The 16807-nt window shown below is 45.5% G+C and overlaps 1 protein-coding gene across 2 annotated transcripts in view; it reads left to right on the top strand.

The window, feature by feature from the left end:
• The first annotated feature begins 11326 nt into the window (after positions 1–11326).
• LOC116081447 (apolipoprotein L2-like) overlaps positions 11327–16807 on the top strand; it is a 13937-nt gene continuing 8456 nt past the window's right edge. For both annotated transcript variants that reach the window (XM_031358020.1, XM_031358028.1), the window contains exon 1: positions 11327–11693. The gene's annotated coding sequence lies outside the window, so the exon portion shown is untranslated. The remainder of the gene's footprint in view (positions 11694–16807) is intronic.

Here is a 16807-nt window from a genome sequence, read left to right on the forward strand (position 1 = left end):
CATAATGGTCTTGAAATCAGGCTTCTCCTATCTCAGCCTCTCTATTAGTAGGATTGTTTATTTGATATTTTTATACTATACTATGGTTTTCAGAACAGCTTACATATTTCAAAAGTATTTATACAGCCAAAAGAAACTAGACAATTAACTTGAGAGGTGACTTGTAAGAGAACAACAAAGAGTGAGACTGAATGCTTTGCTTGATGTTTGTAACTATTGTATCAAGTTTGAAGAAGATGACTTTATAAGTTACTCTTTCTCTGAGATGAATGCTTTTCAAAATCAACATAGCCAATGAACCAGATTCTTACCTTCACCTAATGTCTGTGCCATCCTCCAAACAAAACCATTGTTCACTTAAACAGTTGATGAATGGCTTCATGGATAGACAATCTTAATACACACACCATTTCTTAAATGAATGTAGCCTGTTCTCTGTGGACTGAGAATGATGACAATCATTCAAGTCAAATAGCTTTGACTATAGCATGAAGTCTGTATCCAAAAATCATGCCTACAATTCTTTCCTTGGCACAGCAAAACTGTCAACTCTCAGCTTAGCTACAATGGAGGTAAAATCCTTTGGTGATGTGAGGGTCATTGAAGTACAACCTCATTACAATGAACTACAATGTCTAAAAATTGTTCTTATTTTGAGCTTGTATCATAGTAAAGAGTCAAGATTTTAAGCTCTACTAAAAACAAAACAAAGAAACAAAAACACTTTGTCTATTTATGTTATTTTATCATGTTATTTATCTATTTGTGTTATTTTAAAAAATACTAGTAGTGATGTATTATTTTAAAATATACAGTTAATATGTTTGGAGTTATTTCAAATTCATATTGAGACAAATGTATGTATTTTCAATATTGCTGTAGACAAGCATCTACATAAGACTGTTCAATTGATTGTTGTTTTATATCAAACAATTTTTATAGTACTCATTTTTATTGTTACAATATTTTATAAATTTTAAAGAATATGACAAAATAAAAAAGCAAAAGGTATTGCAGGTATTGAAGGGGGTCTCTGGGAGAAGTTGGGGTACAAAGGGGAAACAAGAATGTGATGTAATTTTATTTACTTAAAATATATTTTTAAATGTTAACAAATTCAGATAAATTGAAATCATGTGTCTTTTCTAATCATAATGCAATGAAACTTAAATCAATAAAAAAAGAATGTAAACCAAAATGAAATAAACAACCAAACAAATAAACAGGAATCACACCTGGATAAAAACCCTAGCATGCTTAAGGTTAGCTTTCTCGCTGGGTGATGGTGGCACACACCTTTAATCCCAGCACTTGGGAGGCAGAGGCAGGCAGATTTCTGAGTTTGAGGCCAGCCTGGTCTACAGAGTGAGTTCCAGGACAGCCAGGGCTACACAGAGAAACCCTGTCTCGAAAAAAATAAAATAAAATAAAATAAGGTTAGCTTTCTCATTTGCAAGCAAGGAAGTAAATGGTTTTGTAGCAGGGCTATCTCTGAAGTGTCTACAATCTTCTTAAGACAAAACATTGCAAAAAATTTTTTTAATTTTTAAGATCTATTAATTATTCACATTTTATGGGTCTGGGTGTTTTGCCTGCATGTATGTATATGCACTGCATGCATGTCTGGTTTCCCAGGAGGCCAAAAGAGATTGCTGGATTCTCTGGAATGGAGTTAAGGATGGTTGTAAGCCAACATGTGGGTACTGGGATTTGAACCCTGGTTCTTGACAAGAATAGCAATGGTGAATGGCAGCTTCTTTAATCTCTTAACCTCTGAACACTCTCTCAAGCCCCATTTTGCAATCATTTTTACCAGAGAAGTTTGGATTTTGAAAAATATTACATTTACTCCATTATGTTTATAGTGTCTTTGTGTTATAATAGCCAGAAACTGGAAACAACTAACATCTCCCTGAAACAAAGAATGGGTAAACAAAATGTGGTGCATTTACACATGGACCTCTACTCAGTGTTAGAAAAAACAATGGCATTGTGAAATCTGCAGTCAAATGAATACCACTAGAAAAAAAAACTCTGAGCAAGGCAATCCAGACCCAAAAAGACAAACATGACATGTACTCACTTATAAGTGGATGTTTAAGCTGTTAAGGATAAATACAATACAATACACAGACCCAAAGAGACTAAGTAACTCGGAGGGCTACAGGGGAGACACATGAGTCTCCCTGGGAATGGGAAGTTGAATAGATTTGTGGTCAGATTGGGGGGAGAACAGAAGAGATCAGGCCAGGGACAGAGGAGCAGAGGGAGAGAACATTGTAATTGGGGGTAGGGATTCAAAGCATGATGTGGAAACCTAGAGCAATGGAAACTTCCTGGAACTTATGAGGGTGACCCTAGGGAGGACTCCTGTTAATGTAGGATAAGGAACCTGAAATCAGTCATCTTCTGTAACCAGGCGATGCTCCCAGTGGTAGGATTGGGGTACCAACCCAGCCACAAAAACCTATAACCCACAACCTGTTGCTGGGGCAATAGTGGCTTGTGAGTATGGTAGACTGGTCTACCTTAAAGCTCAAGATACCAGAGGGATCCTGTAGTTTGCATGGCCAGGAACAGGAGAGCTCAGAGACCTAGGGTAGAACCATGTGTGTGTGACTGACCAAAAAACAAAAAGTTAGTGAACTGATTCATAAGCTGGTACCTCAGTCATCATCCAAGAGGCTTCCTCCAGCAGCTGATGGGAGCAGATGCAGAGAACCACACGGAAACATTAAGTGAAGCTTAAGGAATCCCACGGGGGTAGGGGAATAGAGAGAAAGAGAGAGAGAGAGGTGGGGGGAGAATTGGAGGAGCTAGGGTGGTCTAGGCTATCAGAAGAACATAACCCACAGAATCAACTAACCCATAGGGATTCAGGGAGTCTGAAGGAGCAACTACAGAGCCTATGTGAGTCTGGGCTAGGCCCTCTGCATATGTGTTGTGCTTGTTTAGCTTGGAGTTTGGGGGGATTCCTAAGAGTGTGCATGGGCGTGTCTATGACTCTTGCCTGATCATGGGACACTTTTCCTTCTACTGGGTTGCCTTGTCTATCCTTGGTATGTTTATGCCTATTCTTACTGCATCTTGATATGCCACGTTCAGTTTTTATCACTGGGGACCTGCTCTTTTCCGAAGGGAAACAGAGGAGCAGTGGATCTTGGGGACAGGGGAGGCTGGAAGGGGAGTTGGGGGAAGAGGAGGTAGGGGCCAGCCAGATGTGTTGTATGAGAAAAAATAAAATTTTAAAAGAAAACACTATAGAGTTTTGAAGCTGTGGTAGAATACTCATAAGGCCACCTCCTGTGACCAATGTGGTGTATGTGGCTCAGCAGAATTTCTGTTTCGTGAGTAACATCTCTATCATCTAGAAAAGAACTCTTTCTATCTTGTGAACTGACACTGAACTCTTAGGAGAAACTCCTCTCTACAACCTCTGGAAACACCACTGGCTTCTGCTTTGTGAGATCTTACTTCCCCATAGTCCTCACGAAGGGGGATGCAGGATTTGTCCTTCCACATCCATCTTATTTAATTTATACTAATGTCCCCAGGCTTCCTCGGGTTGTGTGGGGGTCAGAATTTCCTGTCTATTCAATACCAAGACAGATCCAGGCCATTCCTTTGACAGTTATCAATGAAGTAGCTATGAATGTGGGAGAACAAACATCTGCCTGTGTCTCTGTTTTCATTTTTGTTTGCATTTGCTCAGGTACGTTGGCTGGATCATGGGACATTTGTATATCTGGGGTGATCCTCCACATTGGTTGCAGAAGCCAGGTGTGGTAGATTTCAAGACTCTGGTAAGACATAACATGACACCTGCCAACTCGCTTGTGTCTACAAACTCAGGGGTATAGGTGGGTAGACCAGTTGTACCTTTAACACATGTGGCATATGATTTTCATAACTCATCTCTAACCACTTGCCTCTCCTCCCCTCTCCCACTCAGGTATCTGCTGAACACGATGCTGCACCCTCTCTCTGGCTGAATGTTCTTGGCTACTTCTGCAATCATCAGCAGAAAGTCTCCAGCATGATTTCCAGTGTTTCTGAATCACTCACTCATCCCTTTTTAAACTGCCATCCCAAAACTTACTGTGTTCATACAGCAAATGTGTGTGATGCTTTCAATGAATATGCATGCAGCAAACTGAGGACAAAGTTATCTGTGCTTCAACACAAAATATTACACTCATGGGTTAGATTCTGTTATCTTTACATGCAGCTCTACAATTGGTTAGGGGCCAAAGGCCGAGAAGTCATCTATATCATCTATGCTTGGCTCTAGAACTTGGAACCTTCTTGAAACTGACAATTGTAATCTAGGACATGACTTTTTCCCTCATGAGCAAAGACAGGTGGCCAGATGTTGATTATCTGGGAGCAGTGGCTGTCCTTCCACACCCAGGAAGTCACCCAGGGCTGTCTGCATGGCTTGCTTACTCTCTTCCCTGTGCTTTGCAGTCCTGGAAGGTTTTCCAATCCTGGCCACGTAGACAATTTCAGAAGCCACCAAGTCCCATGCTTGATTGGAAGATCCCAGCCCCTAGAAAAGGAGACAAGCTGACAGGTGAGTTCTGGGGCCAAACCTCCTCTCCAATGAGTGGACTGTGACTGGGTGACCACAATGGTCACTCCATGGCTGCTGACCCCTCCACTAGGAGATGCCAGAATGCACACGAGTCCTCCTTCAGCTCCTTCAGCTAATGCTTCCCACTGCATCAGGGTCACATTCCTTCAGCTTAAACTGCATCTAGATCATCCCCAACTTTTATGTGACAGCCACTTGAGTGGTCTTTCTTGTCATGCCACTGGTCAAGCTTAGCTGTCCTAGAGCAGATCTTCATGATGTCCAGGTGGGATGGGCTCTGTTCATGAACCTCAGGTTAGAGACCTCTACTCCACTCCCTCACCATGTGAATCTGCAGCTCCAACCTGCTGCTCAGCCCTGAGACTGTTCAAGAATCTATGGGCATTCCAATCTATTCTGCACTCTGCTAGTCTGCAGCTCGTGTGGACCCTTTCACATCCCTGCATCTCACTGTGATGTTCTCTGACTGTCTAGATAAAGTCACGCTAATAAAGGAGGACAGTCAGAGCAAGGGACTTTATCAAAAGGAACACTGTCAACAATCACTGTAAACCAGAAATCAGGGTCACTCGTGTTTGTAGGGGAAGTCAAATAGCCTCTAGGAGGGCCATGCTTTTCTGTTTTTAGTGTCATTTCCTCTGAGGAGAGAAGCCTTCTCGATAGATAGATAGATAGATAGATAGATAGATAGATAGATAGATAGATAGATAGATAGATAGATAGATAGAGATAGATGATTTTACTGTGGGCACCTGAGGTGGTAAAAGAGTAGCAACTGTCTGTGTATATGGTGGTGAACTTTCTTCTCTCCATCTGAACCTGGCTCAGACTGATCAGTTCTACTCTCTGGGTAGATGAACCTGGCTTGGCCTAAAAACATTTCAGTTAAAGTAACTACTCCAGGCTCCACGAATCTGGTTTCAACTTTCACCTCAAGACAGTCATGCATGAAGACTTGTCTGTTACTATCAGCAAAAAAGGTAACAGGATTGGAGGTGGTAGAGTTTTGAAACCTGACTTGAAGGCAGTCCAGGAGCAAGACTGATACAGGGCCATGTGGGCATTAGACAGCAAGCATTCTGGGATTCCTCGGAGGAGAGCCCAACCTCAGTGTGGGGTGCTGTGGGTACAAGATCCTGACCCAGAGCTAACTTGGTTTTGCTGTTGTTTTGTTTGCTTATTAGATAAATGGTAGACACCATAGCCCTAGACAGGTGGGCCATCCTGTGACTACAAGATACAATTGCTTGGACAGGTATGTCACAGGGTGTTTCCATGGCCCCAGAGTTTGGGTTAAAACCCCTTTTGTAATGTGTTCTGTTTCGTGGACAAACAGATGTAAAGGTCTGGAGACAGCTGAAAGTGCTAGGGTTGGCACTGGATGTCAGAGCTGTTTTGAAGTTGGAGCCTCAAATGCCTTTTGTTTAATGTCAGTCTGGATTAGGGGCTTGGTGACAACTCCTCTGCTGTGCTAATATGTCTTGCCATTTCTACAAACTCTGATATCCAAAGGCAGCAATGCCGAGCCACACCTAGGAACTCTTTGACAAACTTGTCTCTTAAGTCTTTAGAGTTGGGATCTGAAGAATGGCTTCTGAATCAGGCTCCTCTTTCTTCCCCTCAGCTGGTAGCCGAAATAGGGAACCTCAGGGTGTACAAAGTTGGGCTTTCTTAGCTGATGTTCTGTTGCCCAAGGTCTGTAACTCTTACACCGGTCCTTCAGTGGACCCTATATAATTTATTTTAGTTTTAGAGCTAGGGGCAGGCCATTTACATGTTGTAAGAGAGTGATCCCAGAATGGCAGGCAGAAGACCAGCATTTAGTGTCTCCTCAAACAGGATTGGAGATTTTTTAAATCCTTGGGGCAACCTGGTCCAGGTAAGTTGCCTGCTGTAACCTCCCTCTGGCCCTGTCCGTATGAAAGCACAGATGGGTTGTCTCACCTCTGCCCATGGGAGGCTGAAGAGTGCAGCCTTCAGGTGCAAGGCAGAGCACACCTGTTTTTCTTGAAGAATCAGACCCCTGAGAATCAGAGGTCCCAGGTTTCTTCACAGGCAGGAGAGGAGTGTTCCAGGGTGACTGGCAGGGAACCGGGATGGTGGTCTCTCTAAACCAGGCAGGGTGGACTGCAATTTCTCTTTGTGTTTCCAGGCTCATTGGGTATTGTTTAATCTGGATGTGGGTGGCTAAACTGGTTAGTTGAACAATTATAGGAACTTGGTGTTGGGCCAGTCCTAGCGGGTTGGTTTCTGCCTATACAGATAGGAAGCTTTATTGTCAATTCAAGAGATAGTGCAATTGTGTTTTTTAATTGGAGGCAGGACTTTCAGCTAGAAATTTTTCTACTGACAGAGTGCAGGACACCAAAATTTTGCAGGGTATGTGTAAATCCAACTGCACCTCATCATCAGAGAAGGTGCCAGTGACATGCAGTTTATGCAAAGGTCTTGACTCACAATCTGTTCTCTAGTGTCAACACCTTTTGAGCTACCCGCAGCCAATATAATCTATGTCTTTATGTTTTTCTAACTTTTACAACTATTTCCTACTATCTGGGTCCAACTGGGTGACAAAGGGAATCTTGCAGCAGCTATTTTCAATCTTCCTAAAGGACCCAGCCAAAAATTATTTAAAGTCTCCTTGATCAGTCAGTGTTGGACAAAAGGGAAAATCTATTCTGTCTAGGTTGCATGACCCAGCACTGACCCTCACCCCACAATTTCCAGGGTGGTTTTTCTAACTTTTTTCAGAGAATGGTAAAGATTTGAATTTTCCAATTATTCAGATCACTTGTTGGGAAGGGCACACCAATTACGAAAGAAGAAGAATCAGAATTTCCTCTTTTGCCCAGGGGAATTTTTCCCATTCCCACGGGCTGCTTAGAGAAGGTGGTGGGGCAGGGCAGCAGAGGCAGTGTGTGCTTGGGAAGTACTTCTCCTCCCTGTGTACATTCTACTCAGATGACAGACCACCCCCATGCATAAGAGGCCCATCCCTTCCCCACCTCTACACAGGAACTAGGTCTGACTCAGCCCATGAGTGAGAGGCGAGCAATGAAGCAAGCAAGTGCTCTGGGAGTGGGAAAGGCAAGGGTTTTGAAGGTTCCTCTGGGCGACCCGGATGATCAGAAGGATTCAAGTACCTGACAAGAGGACACATGTCATAAGGTTGGGGGTGAGATGGGTCTCACACCAGAGAAAGCCACTTGTCAATACAGGGAAATAGAACTAACAGAAACACATAGAAAGACACACAGAGAAACACACAATAAAGACAACCAGAGGTGGTCACCACACATTCATACACCTGAGCAGACCAGAGAAGTCTGGTGACGTCTCACACAAACCCTGGACACTGGGTCAGTCGCTATAGTCAGCTTCTACATCCTTACAGAAGGCGCCTCCAGAGGTGACAGACCAGATGACTTTCTAATTTGTTTCCTTGTGGGGCAGAGGTATCAGACCCCTCTGAAGCATTAGGCAGGGGTTGATTAAAGGAACCTGGAATGTCTCAGGTTGCACCCCCTAGGAGCTCCTTGGATAATACACTCTTTTCTTCTCTAGGGACTTCTGTGGGGCTTCCAGAAATGTTGTGAGATAGTCATCAGAGGAGAATACTTACACATGGTGTCTTAGTTAGGGTTTCCATTGCTGTAAAGAGACACCATGACCAAGACAACACTTATAAAGGATATTTATTTGGAGCTGGTTTACTGGTTCTGAGGTTCAGACCATTACCATCATGGCAGGAAGCATGGCAGCATCCAGGCAGGCATGGCACTGGAAGAGCTAAGAGTTCTACATCTTGTTTTGAAAGCAAACAAGAGAAAACTGTCTTCCAGGCAGCTAAGAGAAGGGTCTCGAAGCCCACCCCTACATTGACACACCTACTCCAACAAGGCCACACTTCTTAATAGTGCCATTCTCTGGGCCACGCATATACAAACCATCACATTCCACTCTCTGGTCCCCATAGGCTTGTTCAAACACATGAGTGGGGGGCCATACCTAGCCATAGCATAATGCAAAATACATCTAGTTCAACTTCCAAAGTCCCCATAGTAAAAGTCCAAAGTTCAAAGTCTCTTCTGAGATTCACCCAATCACTTAACTGTTAAAGAGCAGATCCATACCGCCAACATCACAGGATATATATCACCATTCCAAAACATCATAGTGAGGAAATGCTGGACCAAATTGAGACAGAAAACCAGCTGGAGCAAGCTCTAAACTCTGAATCTCCATGACCGGTGTCAAAGTTCTCTTCAGATCTCCAGCTGCTTTCATCCTTGTTGACTGCTGTGGGCAGATCTGGCATTCAACAGCAACAAACTTCTTCCTCCTGGGCTGGTTCCATTCCCAGTTAGTGGCTTTCCTTGGCAGATTTCCCACAGCTCTGACATCTCTAATAACTCAGGGTATCCAAGGTAATTTAAACATTACAACTTCTTGTTCCAATGCCTGGGATCCACACATGATCTTCTGGGCTCTTCCAAAGGGCTGGAATCACTTCTCCAGCTCTGCCCTCTGTAGCACTCTAAGCTCTTGTTGATCCACTCCACTGCTGCTGCTATTGTTGGTGATAATCCCATGGTATGGGCACCACCAGTACACTGAGGTCTTCTGCTGCAACAAGGCATCACTAATAACCTCTCATAGACTCTCTTCAAGTAGCCAGCCCTCAACTTCTTTGCATTACTTCTTCAGTCCTGGGCTGACAACTGTAACTGAAGCTATGCCTTCACCAATGGTCTCCCCTGTCCTCTAACAGTGCCAAGCCTCAGCTGCTCTTCATGACCCTTCATGTCTTCAAAACCAGTACCACTTGGGTGATTCTTACACATTACCAAGTACTGCAGCCCGAGGTTCAACCTTGGCTATCTCTGGAACACAGCTTCTTTGTGCTCTCAGAAAACACTTCCCAGAAAATTTCACCTCAATGTTACTGGTCTCTTCTTAATCACCACTAATTTCTTAGCTCCAGCTAACCAGCATCAATTGACCCAATAGACCCTTCTATTCTTGGCTCTTAAGCCAGAGAACCACATGGCTGAAGTTGCTGAGTTCTGCTGCTTGCTGAAGCTGAAACATGCCCCCCCTTGTTCTATTACAGTTTTTTTTGTTTTCCAACTCTGTCACAGCCTAAGCCTGACTGTCCTGGAACTTGCTCTGTAGACTGATCTTGAACTCGGAGATCTACTTACTGCCTGGATCTAAGCTTTTCATGGACACTATTGCTCAAGATCCAGATCAAACTGTGTTCTCCATTTCTAGATTGTAGTTCATTCCAGATTAAAAGTCCAATTGAATATAATAACCAAGTAAAAATAACATCTAACATGATATAACTATTCATTGTTCAATGGCAAACACATAAACAATAAGCTTAGCTGGGTGGGATCTTGCCCAGAAATCACCACTGCCTTAATCTGTTTATCTCCTCAAACACAGGATTTAGCTCCATTATACCTCCTGGTTTGCTTTTATTATGTACACCACACATTTTGCATTTTTTCCTTTCTAAGTTTGCTATGCTTGATCAGAATGCACTTCATGAGCATAAGCCAGAGGACAAAGTCTATGTTGGGCTTTTCTGAGACTTCCTTTGTTAATGCAATTAACCAAAATCTCTTTACCTTAGCCATAGTCAGATTCTTAAGACAAGGGTAAAAAGCAGCAACATTCTTCACCAAAATATCTTAAGAACAATCTCCAGAGTTCAAATTGTCCTCAGCACCAATGTCTTCCATATTCCTACTAGGGTAGACCATTAAATCCCACTTAAAGCATTCCATGGCTTTTTCTACGTCCAAAGTCCCCAAATCCACATTCTCCCAAACAAAAACATAGTCAGGCCTAGCACAGCAATACCCCACTTCTGGTACAAACTTCTGTCTTCCATTGTTGTAAAGAGACACCATGACCAAGACAATACTTATAAAGGACAACATTTAATTGGGGCTGGCTTACTGGTACTGAGGGTCAGGCCATTCTCATCATGGTAGGAAGCATGGACGCATCCAGGTAGGCACGGCACTGGAGGAGCTGAGAGTTCTACATCTTGTTCTGAAGGCAAAAAGGAGAAGGCTGTTTTCCAGGGAGCTGGGAGGAGGGTCTCAAAGTCCACTCCCACAGTGACACACTTTCTCTAACAAGGTCACACCTCCTAATAGTGCACTTCCTGGCCTCAGCACATTCAAACCACCACACATGGCTTAGACCCAATAGAAAGTATTCATTGTACCAGCCAGCAACTACAACAGTGTTCAGAACCCCAGTGTACCCTTGCACTTTTCTCAGACTGAACTGTTAAGCCCAAAAACCATATTCTGGGTTGACACAATTCAATTAACAAGAACAGTTAGCCAGAAATGGAACTATAGAAGCCAAAGGACAGGTTAGAACATTTAGATAATTTCACAGAACTATGGACTTTGAAGGATTAGGTCTTTGTTTTCATTTTTTTATGTAATGCTTGTGTACGTGCTGAGTTTTATAGCCTAAATGGTACTTCCATCATGGAGTCAGCTGTGCTAAGATCTGAGGGCCTGCTAAGGTCTAGTATCCTATTATACTGAGAGAATGTGATACTTAGTGGTTCAAGGTTCAGAACAGAAGTTCCTGAAAGGAGAATCCTTGAAAGCAGATGTTCAGATGCTGGGTGCATGCCATCCCTGGCAGCATCAGCAGGACCCAGGAGTTGGGGTGGTGCTGAAGCTGCAGGCAAGGAAGGAGGAACTGAACAGAGCCCAGAAGGTACAGGAAGTGATCTATGGAGGGTCCCCTAGTCTGTAGAAGCAGGTCTTTTCCCTCCAGACTACAGACCTCCATTTGAAACGGTCTCAGCCAAGGAGAACCTAGAATGACAGGTCAAAGGTCACTCCTTTGAGTGGGTCAGCAGGGAGTGTGGGGTGAAGGTGCAACATCTAGCAAGCCACAAGTTTCCTGTATTGTGTTGGTGGTGAGTTCCTTGTAAGCGGGCTTTCTCTTTCGTTTTCTGGTTTGGGTATATAAGCAGGAGAAGGCATTTGGTTATACCTTGGATGTACAGATGGTCACTGGCTCCACACAGCTGAGGACTGCCTGTTGAAGATTCCTGGTAAGTTGAGGAATGTGTAAGCTCTCCCCCCTGCATACCCCCATAGCCACTCTGAAGGAAGGTTAGGGACATGCTTTGTTGATAAATTCTGCAAGGCTGGCATCTGCCTCAGGCCACTGGAACAGAAGCAATAAAGCTGGCCTTGCAGCCAGGTTGAGGTCAGGCTCTTCCACCCTTTCCATCTGTGCTAAGCACAAGACAGGATGAGAGATTCCTCAGATGAGACCACGGAGCCTATGGGGGCTCCGCCTGGGTACCAGGATGCCTGAGACTTGACCAGGAGACCTCCGAGAGATGGTGGCTGCCACTCCCTCTATTGAGAGATGGAGAAAACAAAGAGAATGGAGAACGGGAACCAAGCCTCTCTGTTCTTGGGATCTGGACACCCAAAGCTGGCTCTGGGGTGCTGTGACAGAAGCAGAATGGTGACAAGGGATCTTTCTGAGACCCATGGACCCCAGGCTTTTCTCACCCAACCTGTTTCTGAACCCCTACTCTGAGTCACACCTTGTGAGGGAACTGAGACTTCAGAAGAGAGTGACTTGACCAGGATTCTGGGACAGAAACTGACAGGTGGTGGCAGCCACCTACCCTCTGGGCTTCACCTGCCCTCTGCTCAGCTGTAGGGGAGAAGTGGGAAGAACAGAGCCTTCCTGTGTACCCAAGTGGGACCTGGGACACACACCCATAAGCCTGTGCTCTGTAGTCAGACCTAGCTCCAGGAAGCCAAGCGCCCCCTCCCCAACCCCTGCATCAGTCTTTCCAGCTTTTGAAGTGCTCTCCACTGTCACTGGACTCCGTTTGCCTGACTTCCGCAGCCTAACTGCAGAAGTGAATCCCCTTGGCATTAAAACTCAGCTGCCCCTTCGCATGACTTCCCTGTTTCCTCTGACTCTGCCGCCTTCTGGGTAAATGGAGTTAGCTGTGGTCCTATCTGGACACATAATACACTGGCTGGTGTAAGAAAGGGAGTCTCTGGGAAGGAGCTGACAGGAAATGAGCCTCTAGCAGGAGCGCTGGGAGAAGAGAAAGTCACATGATGGTTCTAGGATACTTGGGATTCAAGCTGGGCTAACAATCAAGAGGATAGAGGATCATTGGAGCCTAGCAGAGAAGCTGCACTCTAAGGCCCAGAGAGGAGGTCACTGAGAAATCAAAGTAAAATTGTAAGATACATCGCTGCCTTAGAGAGCAAAGTAGAGGATGTTAAGCTGAGGACCGACGGGAGAGTGTTAGAGAGAAAAAGGACAAACTTCCCTCAGCTTCATTTATCATTTTTTCCCCAGAGGCTGGGAGTCCTGGCCAGGGCTCAAACCCAGTGTCATAGCAGGCTAGGCATGTGGGGCTAGGCATATGGTTCTGAATGACAGAGATAAGGAAACATTTGTTCATGAGTTTCTCTCACATCCATTGCCACAGTGGTAGGAGGTAGGGACCAGAGAGGCATGGGGACAGATGGAGATGGGGATGGAATGGCGGAGAGACAGTTAAGTGGTCTGGGATCTAACTGGGTCTTGCTGATTGTCCTCCAAAACTCTGGAGCCTCCTACAGCCATCAATCCCATAGCAAGCCAGCAATTGACAGCATCTGGAATTTAAATCTTTGACCTATCATGTTTCCTGGCCCTATGGTACAAGGGAAACAGAGTCTGGAGGCTCCATAAGAGTACAAGCCAGGAACAGGCTAGTATCAAAAGGCCATCTTAGTTTTCCGAGCCTTGGTAATGGACTGCCACGGGGACCATGACAATGATCAAATCTAGTGAGGCCAGCTTCCCCATGAGAGCGGTACATTCGGGTTGAGAGAGAGTGGGGAAGCCACCTGGCGATGTAGGCATTCGGATTATGATGGGACCTTTCTAGGCCCATCTGTGCTTGATTCAGGAACCTAAACTGCCAGGATCCCAACAGCCAATCAACAGTCACCTGGAGATAGTAATCTGGAGTTGATTGGCTCATCCCAGAGGAGGCTAAAACAGGGACATTGACAAGCTTGTGAAGGCAGCAGTGGATGTGAGAAATCAAGGGGACAAGGGACACCCACGAGGATGGGGGGGAGGGGAAGATGACTGCGGAAAGACTGCGGAGGATGACTGATGAGAAAGGGGGGCCAAGAGAGGATGACTGCGAATAGCAAGAGGGACAGTCTGCGACAGGCTTCTGGGGTTGGTGTAGAAAGGCTGAGAGAACTTGGCTTTGGTTCCCAAAGCGGGGCTTGGATGGTTGAGGAGACAAGCAGTCAGTAGTGGGGGTGGGGCATGGCAAGAGGGACCACAGCTAACAGACAGCATAGAAGAGGGAATCAGGGGTAGCAGTGGGTGATTGAAGGAGGGATCAGAGAAGTGGAGAGGAAGGTTGTTGGCTGTCCTTGACCCAAGTGAGGGTTTGGCTCTGAGTGAGTGTGTGTGTGTGAGTGTGTGTGTGTGTGTGTGTGAGAGAGAGAGAGGGGGGGGGTGACTTGGGTTTAATTATTATAATTGGGAATGGGGGTATATTTAGTGTGTTTGATGTCTGAGAACAGTTTGTGAATTTAGGGGAGTCAGTGGATGTTTGGCTATTTAGGCAGAGGAAAAGTAGGGGTGAGAGAAGAGAGAGGAGATTGTGGGCCCCAGGTGACCGTGAGGGACCAGGAGCAGAGGGTGAGGATGAATATGTGGAGCGGAGGTTAGAGAGGATCCTGTGTTGAGAAGAGCCTAAGTGTGTTGTTCCCTGGGCCATGGAGTACAGGAGCCTGGAGGGTAGTGAGTGCATTGTGAGGGGTGAAAGGGCAGCTGGAAAGACAAAAGCCCACATGACTATTGTCTTTACTGATATGGAGGGGTCTGTCTGATGTGGCCTCTGACAGGAAGGAGCTGCCATTTGTATGAAAGTGTAGCAGAAGTAGCTAGAGGACCCTCTTGGGAAGGAGAGGGTGGGACAGGAGGCCTTTGAGAAGTTTAGATGGAGTATAAGGGATCTGGGGGGGTACTGAGGCAAAGAGGTAAGTGTAGAGACTTGAGGGAGGACAGGTCAGGACTGTGAGCGATAAATTTTCAATAAGAGAACTTTGTAGAGATAGAATCCAAGACAGGTCTTAGAAGGGGGAACAAAATACCCATGGAAGGAGTTGCAGAGACAAAGTATGGAGCAGAAACTGAAGGAAGGACAATCCAGAGACTGCCCCACCTGGGAATCTTTCCCATATACAATCACCAAACCCAGACCCTATTGTGAATGCCATTAAGTGCTGGCTGACAGGAGCCTGATATAGCTGTCTCCTGAGAGGCTCTGCCAGTGCCCAACTAATACAGAAGTAGAGGCTCACAGCCATCCGTTGGACTGAGTATAGGGTCCCCAATAAAGGAGTTAGAGAAAGGACCAATGGAGCTGAAGGGGTTTGCAGCCCCTTAGGAGGAACAACAATATGAACCAACCAGTACCCTCAGAGCTCCCAGGGACTAAACCACCAACCAAAGAGTACACATGGTGGGACTCAGGGCACCAGCCGCATATGTAGCAGAGGGTGGCCTTGTTGGTCATCAAGGGCAGGAGAGGCCCTTGTTCCTGTGAAGGTTCTATACCCCAGTGTAGGGGAATGCCAGGACCAGGAAGCAGGAGATGGTGGGTTGGAAAGTAGGGGGAGGGGGAAGGGAATAGTTTGTTGTTGTTGTTGTTTTTCCTCCCGGATGGGAAACCAAAAAAGTGGAGAACATTTGAAATGTAAATAAAGAAAATATCTAAAAAAAAAAAAAAAAAAAAAAAAGAATCCAAGACAGGGAAAAGGACCGGGGTCCTTTGTAAGTTAGGAGTTGAGGGAGAGAAGGATAGGAATAAACCATGAGGGGACCCCAGAGTGTGTCCATTAGGTTGTGAGCAGAGAGGCTGCTGGAAGTTGAGCAGAGAGAGTGGACAAGGAGGCCAGCTGTGATGCGGCTGTGTAGAATCTTGGAGAGGAGGCCGCAGGGGCGAAGGTCCCTCTAGGAAGTTTTTATGTGTCTGGAAGTGTAAGGATGGAAAGGTCTGCGTAGACTTGGGAAGTGGAAGGCTGGGGCAGAAAGGAGAATGTCTTAACTTTAAGGAATTGTTTGTGGATGGGAGGAAGGTGGTCATGAGGAGATCCAGAAGTGTCTTGGTACAGGAAATGAGTATTTAAGGGACCCCTGTGTGGAGGAAATTGGCCATGAGGGCAGTGGTCAGGAGTGGAGACAGGCAAGGTGCTCTAAGGTGGTGTGCTTAATGGTTGGCATGAGAGAGAATCCTAGATCGGTGACTTGGAGAGAGGAGAGTTGAGATTTGGAAAGAGAGACTTCTGGTGACTTCTGTACTGAGGAAATTTAGGAATGAGTCAGGGTCAGATTGGCTAGCAGAGAGGGAAGGCCTACAGAGGGGGAAGGCATCTATACACTGAAGCAAGGGGACAGTCCTGGTCAGAGTCAGGACTGTTGAGTGTCAGCATCCGTCCTTGTAAAGACAAAGGGCCTTGGGAGTGACATCCAAGAGTATCGAGAAATCGTCTTTAAGATTTAGAACGGGGGCTGGTGAGATAGCTCAGCGGTTAAGAGCACTGACTGCTCTTCCAAAGGTCCTGAGTTCAAATCCCAGCAACCACATGGTGGCTCACAACCACCTATAATGAGACCTGACACCCTCTTCTGGAGTGTCTGAAGATAGCTACAGTATACTTACATATAATAAATAAATTAAAAAAGAAAAAAAGATTTAGAACGGAAAGGTGAGGGGTGTTTGTCAGGGCTAATGGAGAGGATAGCCTAAGGGTTAGAGACAGCTGGATATGGAGGAGCAGCAGCAGGGGAGGGAAGATCTCAGGCCAAGGACGAGGTTCCAGTGGATTCTGGCTGTTAATAAGGGAGAGGAGCTGAGAGGTAGAAGCAGTTTGTATAAAAGGAATTGAATGTGAGGCCTCAGAGTAAGTGTAGGGGTGTAGGGCTGAAGACGTAGGAGGAGGGTCTTTGAGTCTGATGTGCAGAGGGGAAGAGTGACAGAAGAAGCTGGGAATGACAGGCACAGAAATTACTGGAAACTCTCAGAAACCTGACTGAGCCAGCGCCCCTATCTGCCTTTCCTCCTGCCTGAGCAATTCCATAGGGTTTGCTTTTCTGTCACCAAGGGCCCAT

This window comes from Mastomys coucha, unplaced genomic scaffold (assembly GCF_008632895.1).
Source record: "Mastomys coucha isolate ucsf_1 unplaced genomic scaffold, UCSF_Mcou_1 pScaffold11, whole genome shotgun sequence".
NCBI classification, from domain to species: domain Eukaryota; kingdom Metazoa; phylum Chordata; class Mammalia; order Rodentia; family Muridae; genus Mastomys; species Mastomys coucha.